Source organism: Mus caroli, unplaced genomic scaffold, assembly GCF_978045245.1.
Source record: "Mus caroli unplaced genomic scaffold, Mus_caroli_1 scaffold_3, whole genome shotgun sequence".
NCBI classification, from domain to species: domain Eukaryota; kingdom Metazoa; phylum Chordata; class Mammalia; order Rodentia; family Muridae; genus Mus; species Mus caroli.
Window position 1 is genome coordinate 92,501,701 of NW_028227258.1, and position 13,339 is coordinate 92,515,039.

General features: G+C 44.5%; 1 pseudogene; it reads left to right on the forward strand.

Annotated features, from left to right (window-relative positions):
• Positions 1-6,991: 6,991 nt before the first annotated feature.
• LOC110291838 (nucleophosmin pseudogene) lies at positions 6,992-7,851 on the forward strand (annotated as a pseudogene).
• Positions 7,852-13,339: the final 5,488 nt, after the last annotated feature.

Below are 13,339 nucleotides of genomic sequence, written 5' to 3' on the forward strand. Positions count from 1 at the left end.
CCCTGAAAAAGGAAAGCCTAAATCACCCACCAGCTTGGCACCAGGGAGCATGGGCAGGGAGCTAACCTGAGAGGACCATCCATCCATACAGGTTCTCAGGGCACAAAGTGAGCCAGAGGCAACACGAATTCCATCTGAGGCTGCATAGACTGGAGGTGGTAGCGAGTTGGAGACAAAAAGATCCCACCTGAGACTTCAGGCTCCAGATGGAAGTGAGTGTGAGAAAGACAGTCCCAGGCATGAGGCCACACAGATGGGCCTGGGTGAGGAGTGAGCTCGAGACCACTACCAGTCTAGTGCATGAGCCCATACAGAGAGCTAGTCTGAGATTACTAGCAATCTGGCACCGTGCGTGCAGACCTGGAGAAAGAGGACAGACCATGCCCAAGATGACCCCTTCCTGGTGTCACAATGCACGGGTGGGGCATAGCACTCCAGAAACCACTCCTGAGATGACCCCAGACACTCAGAGACCCTGGTGCCACTAAGAGGAACAAGTAGGTAATGGAGAAATGGAAGAGAAAGAAACAGAAGAATGTGTGCACAGTGAAAAGAGGCAGAACTGGAAATGTGAGGGTACTGAGGAACAACCCGATGTGAGTTGTTACAGGATATCTAATTATACTGTTAACCCCAAGATTGTATGCTGGGAAAACCTGTCTCTAGTTGTGGTGTGTCTCAGCCCTGGTACATGACTTTAATCCAAGAGCTTTCTGTTTATTGTAAACAAGATTGAATAAGTCAACCATAGGTCAAGAGGCCAAGCAAGCAACCCGGTTGACAGGGAGTGAACCGTGGAGACTGAGAGGAAGTCTGGAGGACGGATAGAGACATGAACAGGAAGTAGAAGGGAGGGACATTTAGTTGGAAGGGTTTTTAAGACAGTGTGGAGAAGGGAAACTGGGTTGTTATTGTTGTTGGTTTGGTTCGGTTCGGTTCGGTTCGGTTTGGTTTGGTTTGGTTTGGTTTGGTTTGGTTTGGTTTGGTTTGGTTTGGTTTTCCCTTCTGGGACATTGGTTGAGGAGGAAGGTCAGCTGGGTGCTTTCTCTGCCTCTCTGAGCTAGCAGGCTTTCACCCCAGCATCTGACTCCTGAGTCTTCATTTGGTAAAATCGAATGTTCATGATTTTGTTTTCAAAACCTCATGGTAGGCTCCTGGCCTGCGATGCCACCAGGTGTCACATCTGGGTTAGTAGCCCTGCAGCAGCAGGGGTCTGTTACAATCAAAAGCTAGGCACATGTCAGTGGTCTGCTGGGGGATGGGGGACATTGATGTCAAGGGGCTGTGCAGAACCTGCCCCAAACCTTGCCTGGGCATCTTTGGAGAGTTGGTCCTGGGGACATGAGATCAGATGAGCTGTCCCTGCTGCTCACCAGCCACAGCACTTAAGAGTGCAGGCCCTGCACCTCACCTGGCCAGCACAGTAGAGCTGACTCTGGTGGCAGGGGCCACAGGCAAGCTGGTCCAGGAGGTGTGAGCATGGGAGAGCTGGTTCGTTGCTGGGGTCCAGCCTCATCACAGGATCAGAGTTCTAAAATGGAAGCAGGGTTATCTGGAAGGTGCATAATAAACGCACAGAGAAAAGGGTTTTGGGTAATGTTCCAAGGCTTAAAGTTGCTCTAGCTCTCTCTCTCTCTGTCTGTCTCTCTGTCTCTGTCTCTGTCTCTGTCTCTCTCTTTCTCTGCATGAGGCTGCAAGCACTCTAACTCTCCTACACACTCTGCTTTTCTCCTGTGCCCTTTTCTTTTCTCAAACTCCCACACTCCTACACATCTCTGTTATCTTTTCACTCACACCACACACACACTTCACACACTCACACACACCATATACACACACACACACCTCACACACACTCACACACACTCACACACACACCTCTCACACACACACACCTCTCACACACACATACACACATACTACATACACCACACACACACACACACACACACGCCTCTCTCTCACACACACACACACCTCTCTCTCTCTCTCTCTCTCTCTCTCTCTCTCTCTCTCTCTCTCTCTCTCTCACACACACACACACACACACACACCTCTCTCTCTCTCTCTCTCACACACACACACACACACATACACACACCTCACTCACTCCACACTCCTCTCACTCCTCACCTTTTGCTCCAGTCTTTTATATATATTTTTATTAGATATTTTCTTCATTTACATTTCCAATGCTATCCCAAAAGTCCCCCACACGCTCCCCCCACACACACACCCACCACTCCCACGTCTTGGCCCTGGCGTTCCCCTGTACTGAGGCATATAAAGTTTGCAAGACCAATGGGCCTCTCTTTCCACGGATGGCCGACCAGGCCATCTTCTGATACATATGCAGCTAGAGACACCAGCTCTGGGGGGGTACTGGCTAGTTCATATTGTTGTTCCACCTATAGGGTTGCAGATCCCTTTTTGCTCCAGTCTTTTATTGATACTCCAAAAGCAGGTAGAAAAAAAATACATTGTACAATCATTGCCAAGTCAAATCAAAAGAACATCCACGTCCCACAAAGAATCAAGAATTACAATTGTTCCCCAAAGTTTCAAGCTTCCCTATTCCCAGGCCTGTGGCCAAAATAATAATAAATGAAAACTTATCTTTATTTAAACTTTAGCTTTTGACTTAATATGCTTCAGAGATCTGAGGCCAGCTACTTGCATTTTCTTGTGAAGCTCTAAAGATAAAGGACATGGGCAAAGCTGTCAGGCAGTGTCCAGAAAGAATCAAGTTAACCCTTAACTCAGTAGTTCTGCTAGTTTCTGCTTCTGCGCATTGCACACACTGACTCTCCTAAGAGTCCCAGTGTTTTGACTTAGTTTTAGTAATATATAACCTTATGCATTCTACACTTGATTATCTAGGAACCACTCTCAAATGTTGTGTAAAACTCACTTCATAACTTCAAGGTTTTTTTTTTTCCTTTCTGAGTTAGAGTATCCCTTACTCCATTTTCCCTTTATCCTATGATTATGTCTCTCAGGACTAATGCTTTTCCATCATTCCAGTAAATTCCTTCACTTTTCCGGTCATGGACCCTGTATGACTCTAGCAGTACATGGCTCTATTTCACTTTCTCATATTTCTAAACATTATTTCTTCAAACTTTCTTTGCAAGTCAAGCATTAACCTGAAACTACCATTGTGCATTTATTACATTGTTTCCAAGATGAGAGCATACAACATGCATCTGGGCCATGAGGACTGTGCTGTGCTGTGCTGTGCTGTGCTGTGCTGTGCTGTGCTGTGCTGTGCTCTGCTCTGCTCTGCTCTGCTCTGCTCTGCTCTGCTGTGCTGTGCTCTGCTCTGCTCTGCTCTGCTCTGCTGTGCTCTGCTCTGTTCTGCTCTGCTCTGCTCTGCTCTGCTCTGCTCTGCTCTGCTCTGCTCTGCTCTGCTCTGCTCTGCTGTGCCCCTGTCTCAATTTTTAATTGTTTAAGAATCATTACATCAAGGAACATCTAGTTTCACAGAATTCATCAGAGCAGAAGGAGAAGGAAGTAGAAAAGTCAGATAGAATAGACCAATTTATGCACACCAAGGCCAACTGAAAAACAGTCACACACAAATGAAATCTATATAGCTGTTGTCCAGTGATAAGGTTAGGAGAAATGGGAACAACTTTTTTTTTTTTTTTTACAAAGAGCAGCCACCACAGGCTTCTGAGATGTCTCCATCCTGGCCTGTGATGGGCAGTCCCTGTCATGGTATGCTGTCCCCAGCAGCCGTGCCACTTGTCTGCCACATGGTACCAGGAATGAGGAATAAATGCCTTCTTCTCCTCTCTCATCCCTTGCCACCTATGGCAACTGGGAGAGCTGGCCCCTAGGTCATAAGACTGGAAGAACTGGCCCTGTTCCTCACTTGATGCAACACTTGGGCCCTGTACTTCACCTGGGCAATAAGGTAGAGCTAGTGTTGGTTGATGAAAGGCAGAGGGGAGGGTTGCCTGTGAGCATGAGCATGGGAAAGCCAGCCCTGCACCTCACCTAGGCAGCACATTAGAGCTGTCCCTGATGAAGGAGAACTGGATCCACCCCTTGCTGGTCACAGAACTAGATTAGCCAATCCAGGGCAGGGCAGGGCAGGAAAGCTCAACCCTGTGGTGTGAGTGCAAGAATGTTGGCAGTACTGACCAGCTCCAGTACTTCTCAGGCCCAGATCCAAGGCTTTGAATTGGCCCACCCCAACATCTAGCCCATTGATGAACTGCTAAAGTACCTGAAGGGACCCGTCCTACAGATCCAAAACTACAGAATGTCCGTGACACAGGGCAACAACAGGGTATCAGAGAAGAGTCCCGGTGAGGTTCTAGTATTGATAGTGTAGCAGAAGTCAGAGGCCTCATACTGGAATGAGTCATTGCAACGAACATTTGCAAGCAAAGAAGTGTAGACTAAAGAGTATACCGTGGGACACACTGTGACACACTACAGCTTCCACTTTTTTCCAGCTTCTTTTCTACTTTTGGGGGGCAGGTTGCAAGGGTGGAAGATTAGTATGTGGGAGGGGGAGATGAGTGGGGTCGAGGCACATGATGTGAAATTCACAAAGAACCAATATAAATATTAAAAAAAGCACGTGGAGAGCAAAGCAGACAGTGCAAGGCCTGGCTTGTGCCATTTCACAGGGAAGTTTAAAGACTATCAGTGCTGTTTGCTGTTTTGATTTAAGATTCGGTAGTTCTGGTTAGCTGGGGCTGAAGAGTCAGCCATGATTAATAAGATACCAGAACTACTAAATCAAAATTTGCATTAGTGGGATGCTTGATGCTGGTTAGCTTTAAGAAATTAGCAGTGATTAAGAAAAGACCAGCATCTAGATGGTCCATCCTTTCATCTCAGCTCCAAACTTTGTCTCTAGCTGCATATGTATCAGAAGATGGCCTAGTCGGCCATCACTGGAAAGAGAGGCCCATTGGTCTTGCAAACTTTATATGCCTCAGTACAGGGGAATGCCAGGGCCAAGAAGTGGGAGTGGGTGGATAGGGGAGTGGTAGGGGAGGGTAGGGGGGACTTTTGGGTAGCATTGGAAATGTAAATGAAGAAAATACCTAATTAGAAAAGAAAAGAAAAGAAAAGAAAAGAAAAGAAGAGAAGAGAAGAGAAGAGAAGAGAAGAGAAGAGAAGAGAAGAGAAGAGAAGAGACGAGACGAGACGAGACGAGACGAGACGAGACGAGACAAGACAAGACAAGACAAGACAAGACAAGACCAGCATCACTGAGGTGAAATATTCTGGCAAGTGTTTCCTGAGACCACAGTGAAGCTGTGATGCAGAGGCCGCCATGTTTGAACCTCGTGTTGGCAGACAGACAATGTAAGAGTCCAAGAGTCACTCAGGTAGTACTGGTTTTGACAGCATGAAGGGGTCATGGAAAGCAGCTGACACTTAGCACTGTGAGAGGCCAGGGAAGGCCATTGGTGAAGCTATAGCCTCAGTAGCAGTTGAAGGCCCAGGGGCGGAGGTGGGGGTGTCATATAAAGAAGTTGAAGCTTGTCGTCATGAAGAGAGCCTATGAGTGGCTATTGATGAAAGTGCAGCCCAGTTGCAGCAATAAACTTCAGCAGTTTTGGAGATGCTAGTGGAATGGGATGATCTCCAAGAACAGCAGCAACAGTGGAGTGAAACCAGCTAGAGCCTAGAAGACAAGCTGTGTGTGCTACAGAGGGGTAGAGTTGAAGAAGTGACCCAAGCCCTCTGAAGAGGTCCAGAAGATCATGTGTGGATCCCAGACATTGGACATTGAGTTATACTGTTGGAGTTTAGTTTTGCTTGGGTCAAATTGTGACTGTGCCCTGGTTCTTCTTCCTTGAAGAAGGGATTTAATTTAACCGTGATTTTTACAGGAGTTTACAGCTGAAAGACGTTGAAACTTTTAAAAGAGATTTTGGATTTTCAGAGAGATGGGATATTTTAAAGAGGCGGAAATTTTAATGTGTTTTAATTTGTAAAGGCAGTGGAACTTTTAGTTATTTATGTTTTAATGTGAGATCTTGGGGATGGATAAGAAAGAAGGACTGTGGCTTGATAGTGACTTGTTTGTGTGTCAAGTTGACAAATTGTACTGACTGGTTTTGTATGTCAACTTGGCATACAAGTTAGAGTCCTTAGAGAGGAAGGAGCCTCAGTTGAGAAAAGGCCTCCATGAGATCCAGCTATTTAAGGCATTTTTTTCAATTAATGATCAATGGAAGAGGGCCAGCTCATGGTGGGTGGTGCCATCCCTAGGCTAGTAGTCCTGGATTCTATAAGAATGCAGGCTGAGAGAGCCATGGGAAGCACCAAGCAAACAGTGCCCTCCCATGGCCTATGCATCAGCTCCGGTCTCCAGATTCCTGCCCTGTTTGAGTTCCTGTCCTGGCTTCCTTCAATGATGGACTATGGTCTGGAAGTTTTAATCCGAAAAACCCCCGTTCCACGAAAGACTAGAATTAGCAGACATCCCCTAGAAAGATGTTCTCAACACCAATGAGAGACTCAGAAGTACAGAGGCCAAGTAACCAATCCCACATGTAGACAAAACGGGGCACTGAAAAGCCCAATTTGTTTATACATTTATCAAAATTTGATTCCTAACAAAGACAGTTCTGGAAGTAATCCTTCTGCAGTTGCTAATGACTACTGCATTTTCCCGGTGGTAATTAGAATCAAACATCTCCACATTAGTCTGGTGTCTTGAGCAAGGCCTTACCCATTGCTGCTATTTTTGTTAACAAGAAAGAAATTATAAACCCAGATCTGTTTCAAGATTCCTGAGCAACAACATGACAGAACTCTGCCATGTTACCAGGAACTGACACATCACTGGCTTTAGCATCAGTTTCAGGACTCTGCTGCTTCCAACATCAGTTTGATCAGAAAGCTAATCATCTGCTGGCATGATTCTGTCCTGCACAGCTGTTCTGAGGAGCGATAGCCAGTTATCAACATCACATATCTCTCACACCAAAGTGCATGCCTCTCCCTCCAAGAAGACTAGGTGGGCATGGACATGAGCCCCCCGAGGCCTCAGAACTATCTTTTCTCTTGTGAACCAAAGCCAACAAACGAGATAACTTTAAGGTGGATTCTGATGAAAATAAGCTCCAGTTCTTATTTAAAAAAAGAAAAAAAGGTCAGGGCAGGGACAAAAGATAAAGTACATACCTTTTCAAGAGAAGGAAGGAATTATGAAGAGAGTCCAGTTAAAGTAATCCTGGTAATGTTGAAAATGTCTGTACAACCAGCAGGTTCCCTTGGGGGCTTCGAAATTGCACCAGCTGTTGTCTGAGGGTTGAACTGTGGTTCAGAGCCTGGATATGTCAGTGAAGAGCCCCGGGAGCTGGAAAGGAAGACACAGAGTCAGAAAAAGAAGGGGGATGTAAAAGCTTTAAGTAATTTCCCCAGGAACTGTCAACAAGGTTCCACAAAAAAAGAGTAAAACTTGATGAAGATGATGACGATGAAGAAGAGATGATGATGATGACAATGATGATGAAGGAGATGATGATGAAGAACAGCAGGGGGGGAAGCAAAATTAAAAGCTCCAGGGAAGAAGGCTGTATGCGATACCCTAACCAGAAATAGACAAAAATCAAACCAGAATGGAAGAGACTTAAAACCATAAACATGAAAAGGCCGAGAGTCCTTCCAAATAAATAAAACAGAGGGGAAACGCCTAAAACACCAAGGACCTAGTTCTGTAGACGATATTAAGGCAAAAACATAAGCAAGTATGGAAAAGGTGGTTCTCCTCCCACCATAGAAGCCAGGGTCATTAATAGTGTGAGGAACTGCTTCCTGATGACTGACCAAAAAGCCATTCAGGATCTTAGGTAGTGGAGGAAGTCTCTTTGAGAAAACGATCTAAACAGTTTGAAATATTTTACCTTACTTCTGCAGCAGTTGATATCTGGCTGTCCTTATGATAATGCAAAGTGAGAACTTTCCCTACTGTTTCTGACAAATGCAATCCAGGTCCCACTGCCAGGCATGTGTTGTCCAAAAATACCTGTTTAGCTTTCAAGGCTCAAACTTCACTGTTTCCCTGGTTCTAAGCATGTATGGAACCTAATGATGGGACAAAGTAACAGTGGTGGCCAGATGTGGAGCTGGTGAGGAACCAAAGACATGCATGTAAAAGAAACTTTGTATTTTAACAAATAACAAAACAAAAGCTAATTGTTTCCTAGTACCCACAGAGTCACCACAGAGCCTTCAGTCACTAAAGTTACCTAAGCAGGTGTTCAAAACTGTCAAGTGAGTTGAGCCACTAATAGTTACTCTTGTGTCAAACTTAATGGTAGATTTTTCTCCTTCTCCCAAAACAAAGAAAGCACATCTGTGACATGCAACCACTTGTTACAAGATCTGCTCTTGGCAGAGCCCGTTATGTATAGAACAGAGGACTACTTTGTATCTGGGTCCCATTTCTCAACAAAAACTCTTGAAAAGATGTCGCTGTTTGGAACTTAACACTTTCCCAAACACTGAGCACAACTTCTGTTAAGATGTTTGACAGGCTTTTTATGCGAACACATGCCTATGAAAACAGCAAATGGTTTTGACATGTCACAAGCAGAAATGTCAAGTGTGATACTGAGCACTGCAGGGCTCTGTCTGCCCACAGTCAAGACTCTTCCTGGGCAAAGTTTCACTTGGCTAAGAAATACTGCATCTTTTGGAAGCTTTTTACAACAGCCTCCAAAAGAAGCTCTGAAATGGCACTTTCTTTGATGGTGTCAGCATACATAGACCAAAAAAAAAAAAAAATAGGAGCTGTCTATGTTGGAAAGTGCCATGCATACATAATACAGGAGTGATGAGAGTTGGCAGCTCCAGCATTAACGGTGACATGTAGGGAAAATGTCACAAGTTATACAGAAGAGCCCATCGTTTAGGAGACGCATTACTTCAGTTATCTCCCCTTGCTCCAAGCTACTGCCAGTTCTATATTTTCAGTACAAAATATTTCAAGATCTCTCTTGGGAAGATAGCTCAGAAGGTAACGGACTTAGCATTCCAGCAAAAGGACAAGAATTCAAATCTCCAGCAGTTACATCAGTGCTGAGTGTAGAGACACACATCTGAAACCAAGTTCATAGAGGATCAAAAAGGGTAGGTATGGGGATCCACTGACTGGCCACTTAGCTGAAACAGTGAGTTCCAGGCCCAGTGAGGGAGTCTGTCTCAAAAATAAGGTGGAGAATGATTGGGGAAGACACCCAACGTCAATATCGGGCCTCCATATATATGCAAAGAAAGATAGTGTGGTTAAATCAGACCTGACCATCACTGCCTTGAAGTTACCCACAGTCTCAGGAGATGGAGCCTATTAACATACCCTTATGAAACTGGGACAATGTCTGGCTCAGTAGTTTAAAACAATTGCTGCACAAGTGTGAGGACTGCAGTCCAGCAATCCAAAGTCCATGTAGATGCCGAGTGAGTGGGACAGCACACCTGTACTTCTAGCCTTGGAAAACATAGAAGATCCCCAGCATATACTGGCTGGGTAGCCTGGCGATATCAGAGCACTCTGGGCTTCACTGAGAAATCTTGCCTCAGTGAGTGAAGTGGAAGAGCAATTGAAGACAATTCACGAGGTCAACTTCCGGCCCCCACACAGGAGCATACATATGCGCGAGCACACACACACACACACACACACACACAAAACACAGGCATGCACACATACAACATGTGCAAGAAATATGGTGGCAGGAAATACTCCCTTATAGAGGGAGAATGATATGATGACAGGAAATACTCCCTTATAGAGGGAGAATGAGGCTCATGAGACTCATTTGGTCTTCAAAGGATCCTCCAATGTTCCTTCCCATGAGATAAACAGCTACCTGGTGTGGGCTGCCTCAGTGCTGTCCCCCCATGCTTCCAAGCAACCCAAATAACGTGCTGCTTCACCAAGCTGAACTTGAACTGAACCCTTTGATCTTTCAGTGTCTTCTCTTGTCTAGAATGAGCCAACATGTATTTGTCTTCCAAGGACGAGTGACGTGATAAATTTCACAGCCTTGCAATTCTAGCACAGCCCAGAGCAGGTGGCATACCTAGTTCTTCCTGTGCAAGTTGGGGACAGCCATCTGCTCCCCTTGTTGTTCTTCTTCTCTATGAGGAGGGGATGAGGAACACAGGACCGGCTTTTAGCCTACACTGCTTTAGCGATTGGAGCTTCTTTTCCTTAACAGCTTGCAGTTTTTCTGAGCTTCACCTCTGCCTTGTTTCCTCACTATAATTACATATTTCTGTGTTTGGTTGTTTGGAGCAAATTCACTGTTGCTGGGAAGGTAAGATTAGTCAAACTCTCTGCTGACTGGTCCATATTATTTTCAAAAGAGTTTGTTTAAGCCTCTGACCTCAGTAGCTCCACTGCCCTTCACATTGCTCTGTTGGAAGCATGCAGACTCTGCGTCCACAGGGACTACATTCCCTGTTGATGCCATCACCACCCCTCCACTGCTACCCTACCAACAATCACAGCTGTATGTCACTCCTGCAGCTAGAGTCGGACATTGGACGGCACTATCTTCTTCTACACTTTGTATGTGGCATAAGAGTGGACTCTTATTTTCTCATTAGAAAACCCTACCTGAAAAGCCACTTGTCAGGAGAATGTGGAAAACGCAATCTTCATGTTTTGTGTCTCAATGAAAAAGTATAAGTATGAGACTCAGCCTCCCAGACAACAACTAGCATCCTGGAAAGTATGAACATTTAATCAACAAGTGTGTTGAAAGTCTTCTTTTCTTCAGAACTGAAGAAAAGAAGCCCTGATCTCAACCAGAACTCTACAATAAAGGAGGAATTAGAGTAATATTTAGACACCAAACCTTACCTGAGTCCTTAATATTTATTTCATATTCACCCAAAGCTAGCATAGCAATTTCAACTACATGTTGAAGAAAAGTAATTTATTGCTTTTGTGTAGATAAATACATGTGAGCACACATCATAGTGAAATACCAAAGTACTCTCCCATGACTAAACCTAAGGGAGTCATTTGGTAGGCCTGTGGGAACTGGGATATTTCTAAGGTACTTTTGGGTTCTGGGCTGAAGAAGGCCAGAAAGCTTAGATCTGCATCAGATGGGGTCCTAGAGCTGAAAGGAGAAGTGGATACATGGTCCCATCCCTAACCCAGAAGCAATCTCCAATTGATAACCACTAGCAAATGGAAATTTATTTTCCTCCAAGGAAGTCCCTCTAGAGAACAAACTACTCGGAAGGGTAGGCCATTTGCCCAGGTGTAGATAGCCAAAGAAAATAATAATAATCCAAGTACATCTTGAAGTTTTCTTGTTTCATGATGTCCTGTCAGGGCTTTTTTTTTTCTTTTAATCTTATTTTTTATTTTTGTTTTAAAATAAGATATAGAGAGTGGATCCAGATGGGAGGAGAAGTGGGGAAGAACTTGGAGCAATAGAGAGCAGAGAAACCATTATTAGAATATACTATATTAAAAAATCAATTTTCTATAAAAGGGGGAAAAAGTAGTGACCACTAGGAAAGTTGAGTTGATGCGCATTGGAAATGGGATGGGCTGAGGTGATGGGTTAGTGTGGTGAGGGTCAGGTAGTTATTTCTTTTTCTTCTGAGAGGATGTAGGAGAAAGCTAAGGAGAGAAAGCCAAAGGAATTTTAAGAAAAGGATGCCTGACATGCTACATGACTTAAATGTGGCAATGAGTCGACTCTTCCATCCACACGCAGTCAGTGGGGGTTTAAAAGAAAGAAAGAACTGACTTTTGGAGATAAGTTAGAGTAGAAGCCACAGATAAGAGAGAGAAGAAGAACAAAGTTAAGGAACTAGGCTGGAATGCTCATAGAATGCTAGGATAGGTGTTGTGTTTCCCCAGAGTGGAGCAGAGCATTGTCCTACCCTTCCCAGGACTTAGGACAATGGGCACTGCTATTCCATCACCTGCTGTCTGCACACATCTGGCTCGCTGGATATTCAGTGCAGCAAGAGTGTTTTGGTCCCATTGCTGGTCTGGGTCTCCCTCCCCTGACCTTCTTGTTCCACTATGCTATATCTATGGGTCTATCGTCTACTTTCAGACCACAATCAGGACAGGAAACCCAGAACTTTGTGCCAATTTTGTTGTTGTTGTTGTTGTTGTTGTTGTTATATGAAAATCAGTTTTTGCAAGTTTATGTCAACCTACATAATTTTATATAGATCTGACACTCAAAATGGCCCCTAAACACTCAAACAGGCCATGACTGATTAGCCAGGCTGTATTTGGGGCCAAAGATTAGCCTGACATTGTTTCATTGTCTTTAAACATTATTGCATTACAGATAGGCATAAAAAACTTGAGCAAATTAAGAATATAAATGCCATCCAAAGCAGGAAGAAGGAGACTAAGAGAGTTTTAAGAGCTGGAATTATACGCTGGCTGGTTTTTATGTCAGCTTAACACAGGCTAGAGTCTGTTTTGAAGATGAAATCACAAGAACTGGTGTCATCCCAAGACTGATGGTCCTGGATGGTATAAGAAAGCAGGCTGAACAAGCCAGGGAGAGCAAGCCAGTGAGCAGCACTTCTCCACGGCTTTTAATTCAGTTCTTGCTTCTAGGTTTCTGCTTTTAGTTCCTGCCCTGACTTCCCTCAAAGATGGACTGTTATCTGGAAGTGCAGGATGAAATAAACCCTTTCCTCTTCAAGTGCTTCTGGTCATGTTATTTATCACAGAAATAGAAGCCCTAAGGAAAACAAGGTGGTAATGCCTACGTGTAATTACAGCACCTAAAGAAAATAGAATTACATTAGGCAACAGAATCTCAAGATTGGGACCAGAGTGATGTCTCAGCAGTTAAGAGGACTTGCTGATTTTGGAAGGACGCAGTTATTTTCCCAGGGTCCATCTCGGTGGCTCAAAGGGGACTCTATTCCTTCCTCTGGACTCCAAAGGCTCCTAAATGCATGACACACACATATGCACACACACACACACACTCTACACATTTTTTAAAGAAAAAAATCTCAAGATCAAGGCTAGCCTTGCTACAAAGTGAATCCTAGTCCAGCTGGGGCTACATAATAAGACACATTGACAAAAACATGAGGTTGGGGGAGGAGAGAGATTAGATTCTGATTCGTCATCTTGTATTAACACAGCTTTCTATTAGCTCTGTACCTAGAGTCAAAGGCATTTACTAAATTAAAGAGATGAGTGCTGGGATGAGACAGGACTAAGTCAACAAAGTGCCTGCCCTGCAAGCACAGGATCTAAGGTCAATCTCCAGAGCACCAAACAAAAGCCTGGCATGTGCATGAATTCCCAGCATAGGGGAGAGTTGTTGTACAACACTATTTCTGGGGA